The sequence below is a fragment of the Talpa europaea genome (assembly GCF_964194135.1).
Source record: "Talpa europaea genome assembly, chromosome: 7".
NCBI classification, from domain to species: Eukaryota; Metazoa; Chordata; class Mammalia; order Eulipotyphla; family Talpidae; genus Talpa; species Talpa europaea.
The window spans coordinates 34,079,540-34,105,304 of NC_140074.1; the positions used below are offsets into that span (position 1 = coordinate 34,079,540).

The 25,765-nt window shown below is 37.7% G+C and overlaps 1 protein-coding gene across 1 annotated transcript in view; it reads left to right on the forward strand.

Annotated features, from left to right (window-relative positions):
- The window catches only part of GLIS3 (GLIS family zinc finger 3), a gene marked incomplete at both ends in the record, with an annotated part of 438,059 nt that overhangs the window by 291,104 nt on the left and 121,190 nt on the right, over nucleotides 1-25,765 (forward strand). The window lies entirely within an intron of this gene.

Below are 25,765 nucleotides of genomic sequence, written 5' to 3' on the forward strand. Positions count from 1 at the left end.
CTGAGCATATGGTAACAAGTGGTGTGAATTCAGCAGATACTGAGTGAAAACTGGTCACCAGTGAGCAGCCTGTAGTTCAGAGCCTGCTAAACAAACCGCATAAACCTCGGAGTAGGAGAACATGACAGAAGGCTGCGTTATCTGAAAATTTAGCTAATTTTTTTTTAAGTTAGCAGGAGCCATCTGTCATGGTTATTCAGATTTGAGGGCAAAATTGAACGGAAGGCATTGCAGGGCGATTAGACAAGTTCTCTCAAAATATTTTCATACCTTTCCTTCTTGTCAGAAACTTTTTTTAACCAAAGATGTCATTCCACTTCCTTTTTTTAAGTTTCTGTCTTCCATGCCATGGGGAAACCTTGTTATTCTGTTGGTACTGAAGAACAGAGTAGACTGCAAATAGATGAGTGTGTGGTATATGAAGTTTATTCTGGACCTCAGTATCTTACAGCCTTCTAATGTAATTCTCAGTCTTTACTGTGATGTCTGGATAGTCTAAGTTAGCCCTTAAGAGATTTCTATGGAGATTGGGAGAAGTAACATTTAAGCTAGGCCCTGCTCCTATGTCCAGAAAAGGACATAGGGATTATTGAGCAGAAAAAAGGAGCAAGGGCGCAGAAGACTGCATTTTATGGTAGAACTTACCATTACTGTCCTGACATTCAGCTTTTCCCCACTTCTTTTTCCAATTTAAAAGAAGAGTTGCTGTTACTTCCCAAGTCATGAACAGTAACACAGGTTTTGGAAACACTCTCCTTTTGGCCAAGTGTGGAAAAATGTAATTTGAAATGATATTTGCATCTTTTAATTATGTGCTCAAGGTAACTTTCCCTTCCCATCTTCTAACTTCATTGTTAAAAGAAAAAAATTCACGTGTTGATGTGAAGGCAATTGGGTGTCATTTCCCTTTAAATAGTACAAAACATATGGGGGCAGGATTGCATTTGTCACAAATTGTCAAAATATTTTTTTTTAAGAAACCAAAATCTTCTAGGGATGGTTCCAAATGTGCCTGATTTCCCTGAGCAGTGAGCAGTGCGACCTTTACATTAGCAGATATATTTATAAATACACATATGGTCTGCCAGGACCTGATTGGCTACTGGTGTGATGAACCAGTTGACAGAATTATGGTGTTTCACCTACGTGGAGTTGAGTTTAAAAAAAAATACTGATTTACCTAAGCAGTTTTCATTTATAGTCACCTAATTTAACTGGTTTTATTGACAGGTGCAATTTGTTAATGTAGCAGAGGTTTTAAATGAATTGATTTTGTTTTTCTATGATGTCTATACGATGATAGCTTTTTCCTCTGGTTAATACATGAGATTTGTCAAGATGAACAACAACCAGTGAGACAAAAGAGAGCCAGATGTGTTTATTCGGATGAGTGTAGGTAAACCCTAAGTATTACTGGTTTCTAGTCTATTTTAGGTTCTTGAAGAAGTTTAGAAAGTAAGCACCTATAAGGTAGTTTGAATTTATCAAAAAAGAGTTGCCATGTAAATGCAAAAACAAAATAGAATGTTCTACCCAGAGATCTGCAAGTTTAAGAAAGTTTCAGAAGTCAGGCACAGAAAAGTGACCTTAATATGGCTGTGGGAGCTTTTACTGAACTAGGTGATAGTAATATTTTTCAGATAACTGAGGATGGTGTTTTTGTTAGTGGGGAAAAGGATGTCCTAAAGCTAATTCCATACAGGCTTTGTGGACTCCACCCCCACCCGAGGCCAAAGACATTGGGAACTCCAAATCCCATCACCACCAAAGGGAAGGTGGCTGGGACCTGAGGGTGGGGTTAAGCAGCCAGTTTGGTATAAAGCGTCCAGTCAGCTCTGAGAGTGCCTTTGGTTTTCCAGGTCGGCGGATCGGGTTAGATGCATTAAAGACTTTATTTCCCTATTTTCTCCCTGAGTTGTACATTTTCCTTATTTCCTTTTCCCTTGTAAATAAACCTTTTATTAACCTTTTGTGTATGCCTGTAGTGGAGTATTAATAAGTTCCTTTTAAAAGCGCGGGTGAGGACCCACAGCCAGGCAACCCGTTCAATTTCGGGGCTGCCCTATAACATTTTCAGTCTTTTAAAACCAAAGATCCACTTTTGAAAAGCAAGGTCCAGTTATCACCTCCCTTCTTGCCCTCTGGAATGTACTTCTTTTGCATTTCCTTCCTCTGACTTCTCACTCCCTCTCTGTTGAGATCCTTTTTTTTTTTTTTTTTTTTAGTATTTATTTATTTGTTGATACAAGAATCAGGGTACCGGCCAGATGCATGAGGGAGGTTGAGAGGATTCACCAGAAAACAGATCAGGGAACAGAACAGGCAGACTGCCGAAATGCACTGCTGAGGAGAGCAGCGGGCGCGACAGGAGAGGTCTGCGCGCCATGTGGGACCCTCGCCGGCCAGCCGGGATTGAACCCGCGCTGCAGAGACTGTGGACAGCTTCACAGCGCGGCGCTCAACCACCTGCGCCACCAGGGGAGGTCCTGTTGAGAATCTTCTTGACTGCTGGTTTAGATCTGGTTTATCTCCACTAGCCAAGGGATTTTGTAGAACTGGACTTGCCAAGGTTTGTGTTATAAAAATGAAAGATATTCTACTATATTTGAAATGAAAAATTATAATATTTAATGCCCTTGTTCAAATTACACTACAGTCCTAGGAAATTCTAATCTCCTACCCCCTCTGGGAATCACTGATTGAAAAGGCTTCTTTCTCTTGCCTCTTTGTCCTCCACAGGCATTGTCACATTTTTCTAATTCCAGCACCTTTTGTTTTCTTTTCCTTCTCTTTTTGCTTTTTTCATGTTAACATTTCTGGGTACTTTTTGATTTCTGAGTATCCACTTTTCTCTGGCTGATGACATTAAAGGACATTTTCCCTACACTAAGACAATGAAATTGCCTGAGTGAATTGCATACTTTTGCAACTGAGTTCATTTCTTTTTCAGCTTCACAGGCGCAGTGAAATGTGTAAATAGGGACCTTAATTCTCCCTTAGCTGCGATCTATAGTCTGTAACACTTCTGAAGTGGAAAAAACATATGAATGCTGTTCTTTTAAACCAGTAATAGTTTCATTGTGAATTTCCCCTTGTGTTCTCTATCCTCTACTAGTTGCTACTAGTTGCTTTCTCTGAAGGCACAAATGGAGCTGCTTGACTTTTAAAGAACAGGAGAGGCCACAGTCCATCTGTTGGGAAGTTTTCTAGCTCCACTCAGTACCTAATTTCATTGAATTCACTCAAAAATAAAAATTTCAAATGGAACAGAAATTCCTTAGGGAACTAACTTATTCCCATATGTGTGGACAGGTAATTTGGAAGCTTTGTTCAAGAGAAATGCAACTCACAGTTGGCTGTGTTTCAAGGGAAGTTTCTGGATCCAGAAATAAATCCTTAAAAAAGGCTAAAGGTGCAGTTAAACCACGTTCCCTTTGTATTCATCGATTATAGTAGAGTGCAGTAGAAACCATTCATTAATTTATTCAAACCCAGTTCTTGACCTGCCACTGTATGTAATTCATAAAATTTTATGTTAGGAAAGAAAAAAAAAAAGTGTAAATCCAGAACTCTTCACTCTGTTTTCATGTATGGTAGGGAAGGTCTTAAAAAGCTTTACACATTTCACATGCAAAATAAAGTAGAAATTGGGTGAGAATTTGTACCATATGTCCACTTATTTTTTGAATTTACAGGAATTACAAGTGATCCGAGCTAATAAAATTTCATTTTTATAAGAAATCTCTTCTGTTAAATCTCATCTAGGTCTGTGAGGTTCGAGATGCATTACAAAAAATAAAAAAAAATTGGTTAGCTTTTAACATCAAAGTAAATAGGTAGACATTTACAAAATTAAAGTTTAAAAATTTTGATGTTTTCCTCCAATTAATATTTTATTTGGAAATGGTGTCTTTTTAAAAATTTACTTATATATTTATATGTATTTTACATCTTTTTTTGCTTTCTTTTCTCAGGTGTAGTCCCCAAAGAATTTCCAACACCAGTTCACTGGTTTACCATCGCCATAGTCCCTTGTGCTCTTCCCTCCCTCATTTTGATCCCTCTCCCTCTCCCTCCTCTGTAGAATGTCTGTGATTTATAGTTGTCTACTTTTGTTTTGTTATTTTTTATTGTTACTATTTTTTCCCCTAATGCCTTATTTGGTTCCCATATGTTCCTGCTATAAGTGAAACCACCAGATATTTTTCTTTTTCCTTCTGACTTATTTCATTGAGCATAATCCCTTCTAGTTCCATCCATTGTTGCTGTGAATGGCTTTAGTTAGTCTTTTTTGATTGCTGAATAGTATTCTATTGTGTATATATACCACATCTTCTTGATTCAGTCATCTATTTCGGGGCATTTGGGTTGTTTCCAAGTCTTACCTATTATAATAGTGCTGCCATAAACTTAGGGGTACAGTATTCTTTTGAATTAGTGTTTTTGTGTCTTTTGGGTATACCCCTAGTAATGGAATTGCTGGGCCATATGGTAGCTTCATTTTTAGTAGCCTGAGGAACCTCCATACAGCTGTCCATAGTGGTTGGACCAGTTTGCATTCCAGCCAGCAGTGTAGGAGAGTTCATTTTTCACCACATCCTCGCTAACATTTGTTGTTGCTAATTTTTTTGATATGTGCCGTTCTTACTGGTGTAAGGTGTTGTTATCTCATTGTGGTTTTGATTTAATTTCCCTTATTATGAGGGATGCTGAACATTTTTTCATATGCCTGTTGGCCATTTGCATTTCTTCTTTGGAGAAGTGTCTTTTAAGTTCTTCTGTCCATTTTTTGACTGGATTGTTTACTTTGTTTTTGCTGAGTTGTGAGTTCTTTTTATATCGTTGTGATCAATCCCTTGTCAGTTGCATGGAGTGCAAAATTTTTCTCCCAATTAGTAGGTTGTCTCTTTGTTTTGGTTAATGTCTCTTTTGCTATACAGAAGCTTTTTAGTTTGATGTAAGCCCAGCTGTTTGTCTTTTCCTTCACTTTCTTTGCTATGGGGGATGAATCTTTAAAGATGTTACTGAAATGTATTTCTTGTAGTGTTTTACCTAGATTTTCTTCTATATATTTTATTGTTTTAGGTCTTATATTCAGATCTTTTATCCATTTTGAGTTGATTTTTGTGCATGGTATGAGATAGTAGTCTAGTTTCATTCTTTTGTTTATGGTGGTCCAGTTTTCCCAGCACCTGGAAATGGTGTCTTTTTCAAGTTGTTTTCTAGGATTCGCATTTTATTTTTAAAAAGATAGCTTCTAGGGAGTTGAAAAAATTTAATTATAATTTTTATTTTAAAAATATAAATGTGTTTTAGAAAATCCCAGGGCAGTTTTGCCAAATTTGATACATGACATTGTGGTTTTGCAACAAAATATCTTTGTTTTAGGATGTATATTGAATTATGTAAGAGTGAAATGTGACACCTAAGATTTACTTTAAAATGTATCAGAAATGAAAGGATGGGTGAAACACATGGGGATGGGGTTTATCACCCTATGTTGCTTACTCTTGAATAAGTTTAAAGTTTTTCGTAGAAAAGTGTTTTTAAGTTAAAAAATATATAAGGTAGAAGTTTGCTATGTGTAAATCATCAAGTTTACAGCCAATACTGAAGAAAAAAGCTCAGGTTTCTTTCGGGAGCCCCTTCTCTAGGACATCATTATTTGTAACAGGGCTTTGAAGCTGACAGTCCTCTAAAAATCGAACAACTGTACTTCCCCCTGACCCTTCATTTCCCAGTTCCAGAGGTAATCAATAACCAGAGTGTAAAGTACCAGAAGTTTAAAGTTATATTAGATAGAAGAGTAAAGAGTTGTTATGGCATACCATGTGTACAAATTTAATTGTAAAACAGAGAAATAAAAAGTCTAAACCCTCAAAGACCTATTGGGGAAAATGGGGGATAGAGCTATATAGTTTCATCCTTCCCACTACTCATCAAAACTGAATTTATGTAAATAATGTGCAAGTGTACTGCTTCATAGAACAGTATCCTACTCTATGGCATTATGAAAACTAATGGAGTTATGAATTGCTATCCCAGTACCATGTGTATATCTTTGTGAACAAAAGCCTCTACTTCCACCATGGATGGCAGAAGCATGCCTCCTTCTCACATGTTTTCTTGGTAGCAAACAGGTACATTTAAACAGTGGCATCCTTAGTGCTGCATTGCCTTCAGTGGTGCTGCTAACCTGGGTAAGGTTAAGATGTGAATCAAAGGTCTCTTTTCAACTCTGAGAAGACAGCAAAACAGTCCAGCTTTCAGAAATATAGTCAGACTTAATTGCTGGAGCCAAATCATCAGTTAAATACAAGATGATCCTTTTCAAAGAACTGTTATTACAGGCTTAAGTGTAAATACACCAAATAGAGCAGGTACAGCATGCCCATCAGATAACCATATGCCTATCCTGCTACTGTTTGTGTACTGCAGATTAATTTATTGTGTTAAGACCCAGCTTTGCATCCTGGCAGTTGTGTTGCCAACAGAGCCCCAGTATGTCAGTTGCATCTGCGTCTTAATTGTGCAATAGATCTCCTTTCCTTTTCTTGCAAACCTGTTATTAGTTTCCCCAAATGGCTTATTTTGAATTTTCTCTTCTCTGAAGAATGCCATTTTTAGGTTCAAATGATGACTTCATGGAAATCAAATAGTCACTCCTCCTTTTTTTTCCCCCTGGGTCAGTTTTACCACTACCCAGTCTTGCTTTGTGTCAGTATTAAAACACAAAATAGAAATTAACCTCAAGCCCCTTCCGATAGAGGTGACATCAAACAAGAAGTGTTGTGTCTGCATGTGGACAAAAAATGTCTACAGTGAGAGCCCCAAAGTCCTTACTTTAAACCAGATAAAGTGGTTTTCTCACCATGGCTGTTCTTCAGTGGTGAGGAACCATGAAGCTTCTTCCTCCCCTCCCCTCTTCCTCTCTCCCCTCCTCCCTTTCTTCCTACTGTCCACCCTTTCCTGCCTTTCTGTCTTCCTTTCCATCCTTTTTTGTTTTATCCCAGAAGGTCAGTATCATTCAACCAACTTTATTTTGTTTTGTTGCAAAATCAAGATCTTACTGACCAAGTGCTATGGGTAAATCATCAAGTATACAGCCAATTTTGAACCTCTAGACCCACTTGGAACTCATTACCTAACTTGGTAGATGCTTATCTTCTCATCCTTCACTCTTTAATTGCTAGCTTCACCCAAGGATGATGGCAACTTGGTAAATGTTCTTGGAAATTTAGAAGGAGTCGAACTGTGTTGACTGTAGTGAGGGTTCTGAGTGATCAAAATGATCTCATTTTCTGTTCCACAAAAAAGTCTTACACCGCCATGCTTTAGGACCGCTTTTCTTAACCTCAGAAGTAATGACATTTTAGGTTGGATAATTTGGGGGGAACAGAAGAACCATTCTTTACATTATAGGGTGTTGAGCAGCATCCCTGGCCTCAGCCCACTAGTGTCACTAACACCTCCCCCCTCACACATACACTCTTAGTTGACACTTACCATTGTCTCCAGAAAGAGAAATTGTCTGTGAAAGGAAAAATGGCCTGTGGTTGAGTTTGCTATAGGATATAATACTGGTAGTTCTCTTATATCTAAATTTTTTAACTGTGGCAAACTTTCAGAATGATAAAACTTTATATTCTCCTTTTCAAATAATATACTTACTGTTTTCCCAAGTTGACTTAAGAAGAGAAAAAATTTGCATTTTGGATTTCATGTTCCACAAATTGACAGAAGTTTCTGTAAAAGAAGAATTAACACTATCTTTTTATACTACAAGGACTTTAAGATCAAATAACTTCTGTGTTTTTCACATTATCTTATCTTGTTTATGACAATTTCAGCCTCAAATCTTTACCATATCAGTGAAACAGAAAGTCTTGTTTACTCCTTGCTTAGGAAATTTCCGAGCTTAAGCAGAAGAATCTGTGCCAGATATTTGGTGGTTATATATGTGTACGAGCTCTGAAAACCACCCTTAATACTTGTTTTCAAATTACTTTATGTGCCAACTTTTTGCACTTAAATGGAGACGAAAGCTAAAACTAAATTACTAACTTCCTGGTTGAGAATAAGGGTGCGTGAATGCAGTGTGTGTTATTTATTTGGAATACAGAAAGACACTGAAATGCTAAATAAAATATTTTATCATAGGTAGCATTAATCCATCAAATTGCAGGGCACATATCCTAAAACAGAAATTAACAGATCAATTTATAGCTCCTCACCTAGCTCCCTTCCATGAACGTGTACTCTGAAAATGCCTCTTTAAAAAAAAAAATTTATATATATTTTTTACATCATTGTTCATTTTTGTACAATATATGCTTTCTCCTCTTACATGTAGTCCCTTTAAAATTCCCACCACCGATTCACCCATGAACCATCATAGTCCCTTATGCTCTTCCCTCCCCTGTTTTGATTCCTCTGCATACCAGTCCCTTGCAGAGTGTCTCTGATTTATAGCTGCCTGTTAATATATTTTTTTAATTTATCATTATTGTTATTTTTTTTCTGACCCTTATCTGATATTTTTCTTTTTCCTTCTGGCTTATTTCACTGAGCATAATCCCTTCCAGCTCCATATGAAAATGCCTCTTTTTGAATTTTACTCAATATCTGGACAGAAGTACTAGATTGCCTAACTTTCCAGTTGTCAGGATTGATTCTGAAAGCAACCACTTTGACTTCTAACATGCAGGCATGGAACTTGAAGGATTAGGGTTAAAATAAGGGGTGGGGGTGCAATTGTATGGGGAATATAAGCAAAATGAAAATGCATACATTGTGCAAAAATGAAAAATGATGTAAGAATTATATAAAATAAAATATTAAAAAATGCAAAAGAAAAATGAAGAATCCAAGTTACTTTGGTTAATTTTACACTGCAAACCCAGTCCTTCACAGTCCTGTTGGTTAGGAAGAAGATATCTCCAGAAGAATCAAAGAGCTATCTTGGACTTCAGGAGCTTCAACCCAACTAAAAAGCACCATTTGCTGTAAATAATTACTTGATGGTCAATAGCTCTTGAAATCTCTGCTTTCATGGATTTGATCCTGATCACCTTATATCTATTCTGATTAAGTAGGCAAATAGCTGGGTGTCTGTCTGGTATGCGCAGATCAAAAGAGGATCTGCTTAGGGTGGAAATATTGGGTATTAAAAATCCTTTCCCTGGACCTATTCTTCTTTGGACATATTTCTTGTCAGGTATGGGGACTAGGCAGGGTCTGCTCACTTTTGAACTTCTGCATTTCTAACCTGAATGTGGATTCTAAGCAACCTTTTATTCAAAGAAAGAATAATAGATTGAAAAAGAGATTGATATTTCAGCTTCTGAGTCTTCACTTTGTGCTGACAAATTAATTGTCTGTTTTACCTTCTTTGAACAGTGAGGCTCTGTTCAGTTTGCTGGGTCACATGCATTTCATTACACTATATCTCCGTGACAAAGGAAGCTAAGGGGTAAAAATGAACCCAGAGATGAGTCAAGGGTTTGGCTTGAGTTCTGTGACTCAAACATGGACGAGTCATTGGTCCTGACAGTGTCTGTGACACAATGGAAAAGGTCTGTGGCAAGCTTTGTAGATGGAGTCCAGCACATTTTCCAAGGGCTGTTTTGTCTCAAGACTCTGTGGAGTCATATTTAAATTTGCTCACTCACTCATATTTAAATTTTACCCAGACAGCCCAGTCTAAACCCCAATGGGTGGAATAACCGCCTAAATATACTAAGTACATTTGGTATTTCAGACTTTCTTTCCTGAAATTTAAGATCAAATTTCTTTCAGGTATAATGATGAAATAAATGTTCTATTTCTTGATTTCTGTGGTATTCAATTTCAATAATTAATTGAGCTGTGCACATGTCATTTGTGAGATTTCCTGAATGTAAGCCGGGGATCAAAACGGTGCTGCAGAGGCGGCGGGCAGCTTCGCAACCCAGCGCTCAACCGCTGCGCCACCAGGGAGGAATGGAAAACTTTTAAAGAAAAAATGGATTAAAAAAATTATTTTCAGGTACACAAATTACTGAAAATGAGTTAGCTAGGTACTGGCAGAGAGAGGTCCTTATGTAATGGCCATCTTGACTAACTGCTCAAGAAGAATTGCACATCCTATATCAATTGTGATTAAATGATTGTTTACCTGATTACTTGAAACATAATGATGAAGTCACCAAGAGTAACACAAATTTATGAAAAACTTAGCATAGGGAAAAAATGGAAGCATAGCACCTTAGCGAGCTTCCAGATATCATTTGTATAATTTAATCAAACATTTTTGCAAATGTACCTCTATTAAACTTTTTAGGAGGCTTATCACACAAATTATATATATATTTTCATATTGTGTATAATCATTTCATTTTGTGATACTGAAAAATACTATCTCCTTAAAAAAATCCTTTGCTGCTTTACTGATAAGTTTTCTGACTTGTTTAATTAGATTACAATGGGTATTGAGACTAGTGCTTTTGGACTATATATCGTTTCATCAGCACCATAATGACTCTAAAGCATTTACCATATCTCTGCTGCCCCATTCAGTTAGAATAATTTTGAGAGCCAATAAAGGTGAAGATTCCTTCTGAATATGCTGCTGCAAGATAAAATCATATTGTCAAGGTCTTCATCCCCTTATACCAGCACTGTGAATTTGAAATCCAATTTTGCAAACTCTTAAGTTATAACCCAGAGGTCTTCACAATCCTCATAATATTTTAGCCCATGCAATTGGTAAATCCATTTGAATTTAGATTTATAGTGAGGAGGGAGGGATAAGGAAGCTAATCTAAGTTAATGGAAAATGTAATTATAGGTTATAGAGATATAATTTATGGGATTTTCTTTTCACACAGCAAAACAATATACTCACAACAATGTACAAAGTATTTTCCTCACCGCCTGACCCCATTCACCCTCCCCCTTAAAATAATAAGTGTTAACAGTTTGGTCCATGTGTGAATCTTTTTTATGGTTATAGAAACAAAAACATATACATACATGATTTTCCCATTTTATTAAAAAATTGTGATCCTACTATATATATATATATATATATATATTTCAGGACATAGCTTTTCTCTACTAGCAGTATATTATGGATGTTTCTTCAGGTCAGTACATATAGCTCTAACACATCTTAATAGCTGCATCATAGCCGAGAGCATTGTAACTGAGGAGTTCAGGCTGTACCCTGTTTTCTGCTCCTGTAACAAATGAAGCAATAAATATACTGGTATATTTAGACTTATATACTAATGTTGGTTTTTCAGTGAGATGGAAAACTTTTTTTTTCTTTTTTTAAAGATTTATTTATTTATTATACAAGCACTGGGTACAGTCAGAAATGCGGGAGGTGAGAGAATTCACCAGAGCCAGAGGGGAGAGCAGAGCAGGCAGACTGACAAAGTACACTGCTGAGGGGAGCAGCGGGTGGCAGGAGAGGTCTGTGTGCCATGTGGGACCCTCGCCCGGAGGCCGGGGATCAAACCGGTGTTGCAGAGGCTGCGGGCAGTTTCGCAACCCAGCGCTCAACCGCTGCGCCACTGGGGAGGGATGGAAAACTTTTAAAGAAAAAATGGATTTAAAAAAATTATTTTCAGGTACACAAATTACTGAAAATGAGTTTGCTAGGTATTGGCAGAGAGAGGTCCTTATGTAATGGCATCTTGACTAACTGCTCAAGAAGAATTGCACATCCTATATCAATTGTGTACCAGATGAAAGAGTCCCCTAAATGTCAATATTTGCAGGAAAAGATTAGCAGTTGCCTAAGACTGGGGTGGGAACAAAGTTTTTACTGTCAATAGGTATAAGAAATCTCTTAGGGATAATGAGAATGTTCTAATACTGGATTATGGTGAGAATTGCACAATTCAGTAAATTTACTAAAAATCATTGAAACTGTATTTTAAATGGAGTGAATTCCATGATATGCAGATTATATCCTTAAAAGTTGTTGAAAATGTTAAGTTTTCAAGCAGTTTATGACTTTTTAAATTATTGTTGGCATTATCTAGGAAAAATTTTTTTTCAGCCCACCTACACCTGTTTGATTTATTATAGTCTCAGAACTCTGGGAAATTGCTCAATAAATATTTTCTGCATTTAAATAAATAAATATTTTTGCCCTTAATGATTTCAATAGTCAGTTTTCAGAGTGGTGTTCAAGAAACCAAGATCTTATTTAGATACTTGTTGAATTTTGTCAGTCCTGTCCAGTCATTCATTCAACAGTCATAACCTGAATACCTAGTGTGCCAGACATTCTTCTAGTCATCTGGGATATATTCATGTCAAAGACCGATAAAGATCTCTGCCTTCATGGAACTTGTATTCTAGGTTAAAGTCTAAGAAAAGAGAGAAAACCACTATTTCAAGTCATAGCAGAGCTTCCCAAATGAATCACCTGGGTTTCTTGTTAAAAATGCAGATTCTGCATCTGTCGGGAAAGAGTGTAGAATTCTAGATTTCTACCAAACAATTTCTACAATAATTCTAGATTTCTACCAGCACCTAGTGGTGTTGATGCTCCTGGTTTGAAGACCACACTTTGAGGAGCAGAGTTTTAACATACAGTGACATGTATGTGAGGTTATAAGAGGTTGTGGGTATTTTATACCCTGAGTGTTCCCCAATTCCCTCCTATTCATTCCAGGTATCAAATGAACAAAACCAATGGAAATGGGAGGGTTTGTGGCCAGTAGCTCTTGGTCATCATCTGGTACCTATTCAGTATGTCTTTGCTGCATGAGAAATGTGCTATTTCCTACAGATATGAGGAACATAGTTAATCTCTGGTTAACCCTTTCACCAAACTGGCCTCCCTACCCGCATGTTTGGTTGGAAGGTTAGGGAAATTGAATTTTCTGCACACCTTTTATAACTCTTCTCTAGAGTCTTGATGATTAGAATTTAGGGTGCTACTCAAAATTATGAACCGATGGCTGTAGTGATCAGATTAGAAAAGAGGGAGTGTGAATGAAAATATTTTTTGAGTGCCTAATTCATGTACTTGAACATTAGAGAAACCTTAGGAGGAGTTTATTATTATTTTCATTTTCAACCATGAAAACTATGGCCCTTGGCATCTATTAATTTATTTTGTTGATTTTTTTTTTTTTTACCAAAATCAGAGAACAGTAGTTAGCCGAACTAAGAATAGAATTATTTGTATCTGATTTCTAAGAGACAATGATGCCATTAGTTTCACACCCTGCTGGAGATTTCTTAGTTAAGGAAAATTTCTTATCTCATAAGAACTCCTTCAATTTATATAGCTCTTAAGTTTGAAGGACCATAATATCAAAAAAAAAAATCACTTCACCTATAGCTCCACTATTATCCAGGTACTCTGAAAATACAAGGGGCTTTACATTTTCTGTTATAAATCATTTCACCTGATACTTTTTGTGAAGATAAAATGTGAAAAGATTCTGTTCCTCTCTCTTGTTCTTTTCAAATAGTCCAGCATGGTAGGCAAGATATGTTCTAGGCCTAGACAACTTTAGAAATATAGAAACATCATCTGTTGGTGAATAATTGATCCTTGTTATATGCCTGAAAATATTTTGGGCTAGTCATCTTCAGAAAGCCAAATTTATTTAAGCATAGTCACTAGTTAAAGTACAACTTGAGATTGAATTCCTAGGAAATTAGAAAAAGAATTTTAGATAATAACTGGAATCTTCTTTATATGTTCTCTCATACCCCCCCACTTTATTTTTTTTTTGGCAATTTCTTGGCCTTTCGTCAAATGCAGTGCAAAGAAAATGTAATTAACACAAGTGTGTTTTATATGCCTAGTAATAGATTTTTTTCATTGAAACATAACCTTTATGTGATGCTTCTGTTATTACTGGCTGTCAGGTGAAAATTAAATGAGCTTGCTTTGAGCTTCAGATTTATCTTTCTGTCTACAAAAGGCTATGTGAGAGTCTGTGGAGATACATAGCATTTACTGATGATTCTGTAAATTAATCCCATCAATCTGTGGTAAACATAATACATCCTCTCCTTGAAGCAAATAGCTGGAGCTAGCATTAATACATTGCAACCCAGCACCTCTTTGCATCTTCTGATTAGAAAATATCTCCAGCTACCAAGAAGTTATACAGTTAGTGCACAGATGCTTTTGTTCACTTAAAACATACATGGCAGCTTGAAGCTGTCCATGCATCCTCACAGATTGGAAAAAAATGCCCGACTCACCAGTAGAATATTGTGTTCTGTGCACTGCAGTTTCATAGCAATCAGATTGAGAAATGAAACTGAAATCTTACATAAGAGTCACAGAAGGCTCTTCCATGTACTGTCTTAGAAGAGTTTGTCTTTTTATACTTTTTTTCAATGCAAATCTTGTCTTTGGTCAATAAGTGGGCCTCCTCCCAACTGAACCTGTCCCCACTATAATATTGATCTGGGTTGGGAAAGACACCACCAATTGCTTTACCTGCATTTCTAAATGCAGAAACTTATGTGGCCCTTCTGCTTTAGAAGTGTGAAACCTAGGATCAAGGAGAAGCCTTTTTAATTCTTTAGTCAGCATTCCCCATATTTGATGTCTCTATCAAAAGGCAGTCCTAAGGAGATCAGGACTGACATTAGCACTGAGTCACCAAGCGTTTGAAAATGAGATCCCACTTGGCGAAGCACCAAAAAGTTTTCAGTTTCCTTCGATAACTCAGACTTCACAGGGGAGCAAAGTTTGACCTAACATATTAGGAGAAAAAGCAGCACATCTCCAGCAGAGCCAGAAATACTGAAGGAGCAGTCCTCACTTCGTTATTCCAGCACTCTGGCTGCCAGTTTTATTCAGAGCTCCAGAAGTGCAGGGGATGTGTGAACATGTCAAATTAATGAAAAACAAAGTTAAACATTTCAGAACCTGCAAAAGGGTTCAATTCCAGAAATGAGCAAAGGTTTGGGAAGAGCCTTATTTTTTTAGTGAGGTTTATTCATCCTCCATAGACACAAAAATAAGTCTTTCAAAGAACATGAATTTTTGAGGCATTTGGCAACATGCAGACTCTGGCAACCTCTCTTTATTTATACCATGTAATTATACTTGCCTTTTATATGTGTGTCCTTTTCATTATTGAGCCTAACATGGTCTTTTGTGAAATTCCAGTTATTGATTAGCACTGGCAACTCTGAAATGTGGCTTTTTATACGTCAATAAATCTCTCCTTTTTTCCCCCTTCTTAAATCACAGCAGATCTTTTTGGACATTTGGAGAGAAAACAACTTAAAATTCACATCCAGATCTTGGCTGCCAATTCAGGACTTTGTTACTATGAGATTTGCCAAGTTTCTAGCTTATTCCTTGCTGCAAGTGCAGAGTTTGGGGGTGGGGGATCCCTGTAGCTGGAGTAAAAACTGAGTGACATCATTAGAACTCAGCTAAATCTGTGATTCCCGTGAAATTCTAATCTTCACATCTCCCTCTCTCCTCTTTCTTGTTTCCCTTCAACTCATCCTAAAGTCAGTTCTCAAACAAAAAGCAAACAAAAAACTGCTCAAAGGCATGATATTAGTGACCAACTATGAGAATATCAGATTTGTTTGAATAAATATAAGTAAACAACCAAAGCCTTGGCCTTTCTTCAGGAGATTTAATCAACTTTTGTCAGTTGTATGTGCACAGTGTAAATTTTCATTAGGGAACTGATACCTCTTTTTAAAAAAGAAAATGAATATTTCTGGGGATGAAACCAAGGAGGCATGAGTGGGAGCACCAGGTATTTCCAGCTTCCCTTTATTCTATCCAAAAGTTATCATTTTGTATTATCTATAGTGCACCCAAGAAAAATTAGTAGCAGATAATTATCCTAAATTCAGTTATATTTAGGGTTCAATTTCTTTAGGACAAAAACAGCAGTTCTGTAATAATTTTATTTTCACATTTATATCAGGATACAATAAGCTCACAATTTTTTATTTAAGAAGCTTTCAGTAATTTAAATGACACCTTTGAGCCTCAAAGAGTTAAAGCAGCTTTTCATGCTGCCTGTTTTGCAGTTTCTAAAGAGCCCTCATTCTTTTGAAATTAATAGACTTGCTCTTACCTTTGTGTAATTATACAGAGATTTGCATGTAGACCCACTAAACCTGCCAACTCTAGCAAATGGTAGAGTTAGTAACTATTCTCAATATGGGTGAGCCCACAAAGTACTGTTTCAGAATGGAATGCTATTTCCTCACAGCAAATTTCCTTCTTCCTATTGAATGTTGGCAACCTTGATTTTGGAATATTTTTGCATTTACAATCAAGAAACTTTCAAAGAATGTTATTCTGACTGGCTTATTAGAGACCCATGATTTATAGTGTCTTTAATTCCACCTGACTTCCATTGGGTGTTTGCTGGATAGAACATGGAATGTGTTCAGATTCTGTCAAAGCCCAAGAATAGCATATTTTTGCCCATATCAGATTCAAGCCTATATTCCAAGCATTCATTTTATTCTTTTATTTATATATATTTTGTAACATCAAAGGGATTAATACATGGGTTTTGGGACTCATGTCATTTATTGGATACTGTTTCCACATCTTCTGGGGTCAGAAGGCCATTACAAGCCATATAGCAAGAACACAGTGGGTTCTGATAAACCATTTACTTTCTTGTATTGCAAGAGCCTATTTAAGGTGATCCTTGTGCTGCTGTCAGAGCAATGAGGGTCAGCAGTTGTGGTGACAAATTAGTTTTGACAAGCTTAATGACCCCAAAGAAGAAAAGTCTGTTGCTCTGATAGCAACTGGGGAATAATTGGTGAGCTCAGCCAAATGGGGAATGTGTTAAAATTCCCCGATTCTCTATGGCAGGCCAATTACACCATTCAGCAAAAGGGTGGAAGGTTGCCATCCACTTCTTTAGCCTTACAAAAGCATCAGCAGGCTATATTTCAATCAATTGAATTTGGTTTGGCGGGACATTAGGACATTGAAAGAAACAACTGGATCTTTCAAACTATGTTCATACAAAAAACTTGGGTAAAGAGCAAAACAAGAATTTTTGTAAGGCACCAGTGGATAATGTTGATTTCACTATTGGCAGGTTATGCTGATAGATAATGGGTGAAGTCTCTGTCCTCTGCCCAGGGTGGGGAGGCTCCGTGTAGGTTCATTAGAGTAAGTAAATGATTAGTAAATTATTACAAATTGTCAGTATACCCAAGCACAGTTTTTTCATTAATTTATTCAACAAAAAATTCATTATGGATCTACCATATGTCAGGGTCATTTTGTCATGAGGGAATAAGATGAACAAAGCAAGAAAAGATCCTTTCCTACACGGTTCCAGAGGGTAGCAAGTGCTCTGAAGGTAGTATTTAGGAAATGTGGCAGATAGGGCTGCTATAACAAAGAACCATACACTGGGTATGGTTCACAGTCCTAGAGACTACTAGTCTGTGGTCAGGGCATCAGCAGGGTTGCTTCTTTCTAAGGGCTGTAAATGAAGAACCTGTTCCAAGTCTCTAGCCTTGGCTTGTAAATGGCCATCCTCTCCCTGTATTTTCATATCATCTTCCCTCTGCACTAATCTTTTGGTCCAAATTTCCCCTTTTATTAAGATGCCTGTCACCCTAAAAGACTTTATTTTACCTTGATTATTTTTGTGAAGGATCTGATCTTAAAATAAGGTTGCATACTGAGGTACTGGGGCTTATGATGCCAAAATATGAATTTTTGAGGAGCATGTGATTTAACCCATAACAGAAATTAAGCCACTTAACAGAAAATGGTCAGAGAATACATCCAACTGTACTGGATGCCAATGGAGCATTTTAGTGAAAGAAGCTAATGTTCTGGTTTTCATTTTCAAGCCCATATTTATAGAATGCCTACAGAAAACAAAACAAAGTGCAGAGTGGGGCTCAACTATTTTCCAGTCTATCTCATACCTCTCAACCTGTGTTTAATCACCCAGTACTTCTTACTGCTCTCTCATGCTTGCTCTCATAGCATGTTGTCTTTTCCCACCTGTAGGCCTTTGCTAGTGATACTTCTCCTGCCTGGATTCCCCTAACTGCCTAATATGCACATTGAACATCTATTCATGATCTGATACCCATGTCAATAGTTACTTCCTAGATATTATTGTCCTAAATTTGCATAGTTCATCTCTATCTTTCCACTATCACATTGTATGACATGTTTATTTGTATTTACCTAACCAAATACTGGGGTGAGCTCCCTAACAGCAAGAACACCAATCCCGCTCATCTTTGTTAGCAGAGAGGTAACAACAGCACCCCACACAGAGTATGAAGTCTATTTATTAAACAAATGACTAAATGAAGTAAAAGGTATAGCCCCATGCACTTAAAAAGAAAAGCTATTAAGAATTCTTGGGCCAGCAGAGTAGAATTGTTACAGGACAGGGTGAGGGACACCCCAGAACCACCAAACCTGCCCCCTCCAAATAGGTTCTGCCATCCACTGCATCAAGACAAAACATACTGTAGGGTGTAAGACCTTAAATGGAAAGGAACTTTAATACAATTAGCATGCAACAAAGCAAAGACAAAGAATATAGTTTTCAAACCAAGCACCCAAAGTTGCCCATCTCCTTGTGGGTTAATGCCCAACCAAACAGGGGTGGGTGGCTTAAATCAGGACCACTGAGGCCAAAAACCTTCCACAAAGACTAAGGCACTTTCTGGTGGGGGCCCATACAAAAGGAGCAGAAGGGGCCCAGCAAGTCTGGGGCAGAAGGAGCAACATCAAGACAAAAGCTGACATTGTTAACCTCCCCATGGGTCTCTCACCCACATCTCTTCCAACTAGTCGAGAGCCAAGAAGCAAACACAGCTTGTTCACATGTCTCTCTGCTCCATGAGCCTCCTCTATGTCTTTTTCTGGTTCTCCATCCTTCTTTCTTTCTCTTCAGTCTCCTCTCCAGCTTCTCCCTGCTCAGCTCCATCCTTCCTTGGGTGGGGAAGGGAACCTGGAACCTCCCTTTTCCTGGGGCCACCTTTTACAGAATGGCAAAAATGAAAGGCTGTGTAGGCACATCAACATCAGACTGATTCCAGTACCAACACATTATTTTCTGTGAATTAAAACTTAATATTTTGGACCTCTCTCCCTTTACTAGTAAACTGAGTACAATAATTCATGGCTTTTTGAAAATTTAATTAATTTAGGAAACTTTGGTAAATACGACTAACTAATGAACTGGCACAAACTAGGTGCTCAATAAATTGGTGCTTATTTTGTCTTCCCTTCATCTTCAGGAAACTTTATTGTTGTTACACCTGGGGGGAACATGCATGAAGATTTGTGACAACTCTCAATTGGGCAGTTGTTCACTCAGAATTTGCATGTGGCAGACATTTATCTCGAATATGTTTTCAGGGAACTGAGAAAGTAGAAGTCAATATTGCAAATTTCTGGTGAAAAATTGGGGCTTTGGAGGAGTGGAGGAGTGACAACCTTCTGTGACCAATCAGCTTTAAATAAAGAACTTTGAGTATAGCACTCTTTGCTACCACAGAATCAGACCACTTAAGGTCTGATTCATTAATTGTGATAATCCCTTTGGTTAGGGCCTCATTTCCCATTCCCAAGAGGCTCTCTAATTTGCCACATGGGCATTTTAGGCAGAACATTTTGCAAAGTCTTGCAACATCAACGGTATGAGTCTTTGTGTGGACCTGAGCAGATGATGTAAATGCTTAATTTTTAAGACAAAAGGAAAAACATTAAGAAGCTCTTTCCCTTTGTGCACCCGAGTCAGACTGGGAATGAGAATTAAAGAAACCTCACTAAGAAATCTGTTGGAACTAAGATTTCTTTGCTTTCCAGAGTCTTGGTGAATGTATGTGCCTAGTGGTGAGGCTTTAATATGGCTTCTATTTACTTTTTCTATTCTATTATTGCTGTCTCATGTTGCCCCTGGGATGAGGATCTAATTTTCTGTGTCAGTACTGCCCTGGTGGTATATCCCTAGGACTCCTCTATAAGTCCTTAGATGACATGTCTGCAGTATGCAAATTCCATCTCCTGGTTGATCTTGAACTCCCATGTAGTTTGGGTCCTTATTTCTCCTGCACACGCAGTCTCAGTGCCATCTCCTTACTGCCACCTCAATCATAACTTTTCCAGTATTCTTTTAAATGTGCTAATTATAAGGTTGAAGGTAGACATTAATTGGCTAGGCAGCCAAACTGGAGAAGTGTTATTCATTCCAAATACATTGATTACTGCATAAACAAGAACAGGTTTGATGTGTAGGCAGTGTAAAACACTCTCAGGCAAGAACTTCAAACCCATTGCTTGATGATTTTATCCTGCTTTTCCATTTGAGACCCCTAGGCCACACCTTCAAAGAAAGAACAGATATATAGATAGGGAGCCACTTTGAGATTTTTCTCCCCATTCCGCAGCACTGCAGGAGGCAGGTGGCTTAGAGGCCTACTAAAGAGTTTTCAGGTTTTTAGCTCCAACTGCTTATGCCATGCTGTGAGTTCCATGGCAAGTTTTGAGCACTGAGTTCTTAGACAATTTGCCAGGGAAGATGCGGGGGCTTAATCAGCTTGTGACTGCAGGTGTAGATTGTTCTTCTAGTTATTGATGTGCCTCAGAGTTGAGGCAGGAATCTGCCCTTTTTGGGGGGACAAGGGGGTGCACTGTTTGGTTCAGTGATGATGTAGAAGAAAAAGCCAGATAAAGACTAAACATACAAAGTTGTTAAAGGGCAGTCAGACCTCTCATGTTCAAGGCTATTTTAGTAATGGAATTACGGTTGGAGGATTATTCAAAGTTGCCTAGAGAAAAAAACCACTTTGGTAATGAAAGGAGAAAAAATGTAACTGATTCATGGGATCAGTCAGGGGAAAAAAACTCCATGTAATGTCTTTTGATGTACCCTAAAACTAGAGGTTACATCCAGTGTGTTGAGTTACTTAAGAATGGACTGAGAGTCAGAATGATGTCTCCAAATACTTGGGCTTTCTGGGAAAAGCCTTTATTCGACAGGCCAAAAATACTCTGCTTGAGGGTTGGGTCTCCACAGAATTAGACAAAAGGCATGAAAGCTTCTTCCATGGTGATCTGAAGGCTTCTGTCCAGGACATTTCTGTTGATTTGGATAGCAACTAGAGCTCAAACTCAGGGCACTTCATTTTAACATTTTAACAATCAGCCTGGATTTTTGGCAGGCTTTTGTTTAGTTTGTTTTTCTCTAAGCTTGAGACTTAAGATACTGAAATTTGAGAGCACTGCTGTGCCTTGGAACTTAAAAATTTAAAAAGATATTGGAGGTAAAGAGTAGATGTAATTTTTATAAATGACCATAGGGGTAATGTAACCACAACAGTTGTTTTTTCATTTGTTTGTTTTTTGTTTTGTTTTGTTTTGTTTTATGGACAGCATAAGCAGGTGGTTTGGCCAGATTGAAGAAATCTGCCTTTTCTTCTTTTTTTGCTAAAACCATAGGGTGTAGATTATAGTAGGATACATTTATGGTGGGAGCACTTTGGTCCTAGTGTTATAGGACAGGGAGAGGGGCAGCCCAAAACCCCGCAAACCTGCCTCTTCTAAATGGGTTCTGCCATCCGCCACATCAACACAAAACATAGGAGACTTTAATGGGAAGGAACTTTAATAAAACTAGGAAACAGTACAGGTAAGGCAAAGAGTCTAGTTTCTAAGTGAAGCACCCAAAGTTACCCGTCCCCTCATGGGTAAAAGTCCATCCAAATGGGATTGGCCCAGAGCAAGGCCCCAAAGCCTGCCATGAGTCTAAAGCACCTTCCAGTGGGGACCCACAGCAAAGGGTCAGAAACAATCAGACAAGCCCAGAAGGAAAAAAGCAAAATCAACATCAAGATAAAAGCTGCCATTGTCACCTCCCCATGGGTCTCACCCACATCTGTGTCACCCAGTCCATGACCAAAAGACAAGCGCAGTTTCTTCACATGTCTCTAGGCTCCATGCGCCTCCTCCAGGTCTCCTGGCTCCATCCTGCTTCCTTCCTTCCTTAGTCTCTTCTGCCGCTTCTCCTCTTCCTGCTCAGCTCCACCCTCCCTTGGGTGGGGCAGGGAACCTGGAACTTCCTCCTTTCTTGGGGACCACCCTGTTACACTAGTAACTGGTTTGTATGTTACACTACATTCAGGTGGGTCCTCTTTCCCAAAACCACTATTAAAGGGACACTTCACTTCATTTTTTAAATTTTTTGACACTTCACTTTAAAGATGATATTGATACCTTTCTTTCCCCCAATTTTGCTTCTTTATGCTCTACAAGGCAACCAAACTCAACATGGGGATTTCTGAAGAATTTGTTAGATTACTTCAATCATCCTTAAATATTATCATTTATTTTTTTCCTATGACTTTTGAATCTCTAAATGCTGGCAGAGAAAATTAATCTTGCATTTTGGTGTTTTTATGCTTAACTCTTTGTAACCCTATTTGGTAAGAAGCTGTTCTGAGATCATGGAGGCATCTTGGCTATTTCCTGTTTTTACATCAAGTGCCAACCATAGTAACAGTTATTTATGGCCCCTCTTTTATTGGTATGATGCGTTTAAGTTTTCAAAAATATTATATAAATATTTGTGTGTGTGTGTATGCGTGCATGCGCGCGCGTAATTATCTGTAAAAAATCACACCAGCCACTTGAAATGGAACATTCTCAGTGGCAGAAATTCCTCTCAGGCAGTTCTCAAGCACCACATTCCCTCCATCCTGACTTCCATGGTGTTCAAATGCAAGGAGTTTTTCTGAGAAATCTTGGTTGTACTGTCTTTTTTTCCTTATAAACACAAAAAAGGCTTCAAGTTTCAATTTACATTCTGTAGGACATGGGCAGAACACCACATGTCCTTGTGGATATAGTGATTGCAAGTAGAAAAACCTGAGTTTCACTCACTCTCTTCCTTTGTTACTACCCTGAGAAGCCATGTTGTTGAAATGTCTTTTCACTTTCCAAGTCTGTTTTCTGGGTCACCTTCATTTGAGAAGACTGCTAATTTCAGCCATTTATGCTCTCCAGCCTGTCTTCTTGTACCCTCCACATTGTGAATTCTCTTGCTTTTGCAGAACTTCTGCTCTCCAGGTGGGTCCTTTGAGTTTTCATGTCTAACTTTTATTTATTTATTTTTACCCACGGGCTTATTCCACGTGAATCATTGTCTGAATTGTCATGAATTTTGGATTTGATTCCAGATAGTCAGAGGCATGTTTTCAGCTGAACAAACCAAATGAAGTAAAAGGCTTCATCCCCTGTTTACTTTATTCTCATTACCCATCCAAGCAGGGAGGATGAGTAAAGAATGCATCCTCTAGATCCTGAAAGAATTTCTAATATTCATTCTTTCTCCATAAGATACAGAGCTTAATCCTTTCTTTGGACATTTTCTTTTTTTTCTAAATAAATAGGGCCTAATTGGAAAAAGCTGAGAGAGCTAAGCAGAAAAGAATAGAAAACATTTACTAAGCTTGGAAGTGCATATTGAATACTGCAGGAAATTTGCATATGGATTACTTGGTGAAAAAATAGAAACATTCTCAGCCCATTAGTTACTGTGATGGACTCCCACTGACTAAAATCCAAGTACTTTTGCCTTGTTTTCTCCAACTGTTCTTTTCTATAATCATTTCTCTTTAACCACAGGGCAGCTATTCTGTTATTGCACTTTGTACTAGGAAAAAGACAAAATAAGGAACATAGCTGTGCCTAGAATATGAGCAGGCTACCTCTGATTTAATACCCCACTTTATGCCATTATTTCTACGTTTTGGCAATAGGGTTGCCTCTGTATTAGAGGTGACTTCTCAGTCAAATTTTCAGCTCTACAATTGCATTAAGTGACAGTCCTTAGATTCCTCCTTGGTGCCTCAGTTTCTCCAAATGCAAGCGGGAAGATAATGTTAACAGCACTAGTGGAGATGGAGGAAAATGAATCAATGAATATTTATGAAAGTAAATTGAGCCCCTGGAATATAAGATTCCACAGAAATTCAAAGCATAATTAAGGTAAGGAGAACAGATCAGTGTTAAATGTATGTGTGAAACACATTTTACATTTCCTTCCAACAAAAACTGAATTTAATTTACTCCAAGTGAAGAGGAGAAAAAAGGGGGGGATGTGGTATTGTGAATTAAGATTCTAAATTTGGATTTTGATATGTTATTGGTATACTACAGATATAAAACCACATGTTGATTTTTTTCTGTGTGTGTGTGCATGTGTGTGTTGGAGATGAAGGAGGGATATACATAGTAAAATCTAGTTAGCATTGGTAATATACCTTCAGGAAAGCCATAACAAGTACTAGCAAAAGAATTGTTTTCCAAAAGATATTTAAAAGTATTTGTATGTAGTCCAAAGCAGTAAACATGGACTGGTTATTTCCATCATTGTGTGTACAAAGAGACATTCAGATGTTGCCTGCAAAAATATCTACATTGTTGTGTGTTTGAAGAAATAACTCAAACTCTGTCACAAAGGAGTCATTGAGTATTAATAAGTTTGAAAGTTGGTGTAAAGGATCAAAATATCCATTGGTCCATTTCAGGCTTTCAACAATGGCTGGAAACTGTTGGAAAGAAAGATTTGTTTCAAATTGTCATAGAAATGCTAACAAATAAAGAATCCCTTTCTTTATAAACATCTAAGTGTTACATGTGCACAAATTTCTTCAAAGATCTGAAAAAGAGACAAATATTCTGAAAGATTCTATCTTAAAAAGGCTGCCCTATAGAAAATCTAAGTTCAATTTTTGTTTCTGTTAAATTCCCATGAAACAAGTAAAATTTTCACTGGGAATAATAAGGGCATAGCTAAATTTTCTATCAATATGAAAATTCACCAGAGAATATATATAGTGCAGACCCCAAATCCAAGAGAAACCCAAGATATGGTAGTCCTTCATCTCATCATGACAGGCATCTGTGTGAACTTCTAAACCAGGAGCCAACTAGATAATAACACAGTGTGATTTTTTAAAATAATAAAGTAAATAAGATTTATGTTTGTATGGGGCAGCCATATTTGGTTTATCAGTTTGACCTCCTTGGCTCTTTCTATACATATATAGCCTGAAGGCCAGCAGCATCAGCATTGCTTGGACTGTCAGACCCTATCCCAGACCTGCTGAAGTAGTCAGCCTCATAATAAATTCCTCAGGGGACCTATGTGACATTAAAGTCTCAGAAGCACTGTCCTGGGATACTACTTGATATGTGATTGTTTCAGAACTTAGGTGTTGTCTCCATGCAATAATTGATAAGCTTTCAGTAAATGATTTTTTTAAAGATTTATTTATGCATACAATGACTGGGGTACAGGCCAGAGATATGGGGGGCAAGAGGATTCACCAGAGACAGAGTGGGGAACAGAACAAGCAGACTGACAAAAATACACTGCTGAGGGGAGCAGTGAGATAGGAGAGGTCCACCTTGCCATGTGGGCTGCTCCCCAGCTGGCCGTAGACTGAACTCGCACCACAGAGGCTGCAGATCACTTCACAGTGCGGTGCTTAACCCCTTACGCCACCAGGGAGGTCCTAGTAATTGATTTTTGACCACTGAATAATCCAGAGTAACTTTGACATTTGATTAGCTGGTCTAATATTATGCGTTCATCTGAGATTTTGTTATATTCATTTATTGAACAGCAGGCAAGTTCCAGACACTGTGTTAAACTCCGGAAAGAGGAGGAAGGACAAGATATATATATAGAACTTGGGAGATAGCCATTAAACAGTTGATTATAGAAAGTTTTATTTATTTATTTAT